Here is a 2,870-nt window from a genome sequence, read left to right as displayed (position 1 = left end):
GGTGGTGGCATGCAGTTGTGACCCCAGCACTGGAGAGGTGGAACTCACTGGCCAGCTAGCCTCCCTATCTGGAAAGCTCTAGGCCAGTGGGAGACCCTATTTCAAAAAGAAGATGGAAGTACCTGAGGACCAACAGCTGAGGCTGCCTTTGCCCTCCACACATGGGCATATACACCTGCATGCACATACACACACACACACACACACACACACACACACACACACACACGAACATGCACAAATACACACATATAACAAAACAGCATGATGCTGATGTTCAATATCTTTTTTTTTTTTTTTTTGGTTTTTCGAGACAGGGTTTCTCTGTGTAGCTTTGCGCCTTTCCTGGAACTCACTTGGTAGCCCAGGCTGGCCTCGAACTCACAGAGATCTGCCTGCTCTGCCTCCCGAGTGCTGGGATTAAAGGCGTGAGCCACCACCGCCCGGCTTGTTATTGTTTTTTGTTTGTTTGCTGTTTTTGTTTGTTTGTTTTTGGAGCTGAGGATTGAACCCAGGGCCTTGTGCTTGCTAGGCAAGCGCTCTACCACTGAGCTAAATCCCCAACCCCTCAATATCTTATTCTAGAAATAAATCATTTGCCCAGATACATAAAGTTTTTATTTTATTTCTAATAGAATAATATTTGTTTTTATATATTCATCAAAATATAGTATGGTTATTTTTGAGGCAGTCTCCTTATGTAGCCCAAACTGGCCTCATATTCATAATCCTGTTTCCTCAGCCTTCTGAGTGTTAATATTAAAGTTATCCACCACCATACACAATCATGCAATTATCTCAATCAATTGTAAACACATGTGCACATATATCATACACACAAAAAACTGTAACAGTATCAACCTAGGTCTCAACAGTTAGAGCTTTAAGGTCACAGGAAATAAAACTAATTATGTATCATAAGGAAGTCAATGAGGGATCTTCAAATGTATCATGTCAGAATAAACTTCTATAGAGCAGTGGAATGGAAAAGCTCATGGAGAAAATGTAAAATAAAACGATTTGTTTTAAATATTACAGAAAGCTTTCTATCTGAGAGAAGTTTATCAATGTGTTTTCAAAATAGAGACAGCAGGTTGTAGTTTAGAGATACTTTATTGATAAATACAAAAGATTAACAGATGAATTTTAATTGAAAATATTAATAACTCTTGCATGTCAGGAATTACAATTTTGATATTATTCAAGTCTGTGGTGAAATGGTTAGATAACAACAAAAAGGTATTCAACATCTTACCAAAAGCAAGAGCAAGAGCACTTTTGAATATGCATGTCCAAGCAAAGAGCACAGTCGTAGCCAGTGCTGAGTCTGACTGCTTACCTCTGCACTGTGCTTTCCTCATAATTAAATCCCCTGGTGATTACAGCGCAAGGTGGGTTTTCTTTCTGTCTTTTTACAAGTGCACAAGACATCCAGTCTTCTGTAATTTACTTTCAAGTATCTCAACATGCTGTGTTCTAGAAATTGTTTTTAGGCTACTCCCATGTGACAGTCACGGTCCTAATCAGAAATGTAGACTCCGGAGGAGTTCGCTGGTGTTTAATCAGAGAGCCCCACTCCAGAGGGGGCCACTACAAGACCCTCAGCTACTTAAATAATAAAGTGCTCTAGCCAGCGCTTGAGGGTTTTCTCTCATTTGCATAATGGATGTCTGTTGACTCACGTTTCCACTGATAAAACCAATAGTTTGCTTAACATACATGAACGGCTGAAATAATTTGAAGAGCCCACTTGCATGAGCGCCATATAAAAATGCCTCACCCCGATGGATGTCCTCCCACCTGGTTCACTTCAAAGTCCTGTGTCCATCTAATGTGAAAAGATTCTAGGTTGGCTGACTCCTAACAAGTAACTCAGAAAATCCTGCCACCAGGGCCGCATTTGAACCAGATTCAACTCTTTGTTCATGGGGCACTGGGGGAGGCAGGAGTTGGGGTCCCGTCATTGAACCAGCGATGCGCTATCTGTACCTGCTTGCTAGTGAACACGCGTGGCGGAGATCTCACACTGAGGTTTTCTTCATTCAAACCCTTGGCGATGTTGCAGCGGCTCCATAACTCAATCTCTATTACCCTGGATGGGTGCCCAGCATCTCCCACAGCCAGCTTGTTCTCCCACGAGAACCTAGTCAGGGCATGAGGACACGAAAGGATACAAAATGTGCTCAGGTTCATACAGCCCAGGGCTGTCCACCCTGCAAATCTGCCCCCCTCACCGTCCTGGTCCGTGGTCCAAGGAGGCAATCATTCAGGGTCGAAATGGAGCAACGGGTCAGGCTGAGCTGTTCAAGTTGTCTTCCTACAGGAAAGGTTGAGACATAGTCAAAACTATGCGAACTCTCAAGAAGTGCTGACTGAAAATCGTGACACCTTGGGCACATTAGCTTTCTGGTTATCACAGGTGATGTTTAAAGTCCAAACAATGTGTGCCTCCCCATCAGTGTTTTATGCAAGGATGTCTTCTGCAAACCTGCCAGGTCCGGATCATACAACAGTCTTCTTGCCTATGAATAACCATGTAATCTGACTCCCCGTAACCTGACAGCTCACAATTACAACTCTTTCTCTGCTGAATCTCCGCTCCCACCTCCATTAGCCCCGCTCAATCTGTGTCTGGCCCCTCCTACAGAGGGCAGGGGTGGTTGGTGGCAGGGTCTATCAATCAAGCTACCTCTTACCACTTACTAAGTCTTGAAGGAGGGAATTGTCTTCTCAGCATCTTTTCATGTGCCACGTGAAGAACCTAAGAGTGCTTTGTCATCAGTTTTGGACACTGACCACCAACTCCCATGTGAAGGAAAAGATCTATTGAAATAAGCAAGGAGGTAGAGAATCGGTAGAGGGAGGTAGAT

General features: G+C 43.6%; 1 non-coding gene across 1 annotated transcript; it reads right to left on the bottom strand.

The window, feature by feature from the left end:
* Nucleotides 1-487: 487 nt before the first annotated feature.
* Nucleotides 488-565, bottom strand: Trnaa-agc. The gene has a single exon. It is a non-coding gene; the product is annotated as a tRNA-Ala (tRNA).
* Between the last annotated feature and the right edge of the window lie 2,305 nt (nucleotides 566-2,870).

Source organism: Peromyscus leucopus, chromosome 6 (genome assembly GCF_004664715.2).
Source record: "Peromyscus leucopus breed LL Stock chromosome 6, UCI_PerLeu_2.1, whole genome shotgun sequence".
NCBI lineage: Eukaryota > Metazoa > Chordata > Mammalia > Rodentia > Cricetidae > Peromyscus > Peromyscus leucopus.
The sequence above is the reverse complement of the archived record's forward strand: the minus strand, read 5'-3'. Positions and strand labels throughout refer to the sequence as shown.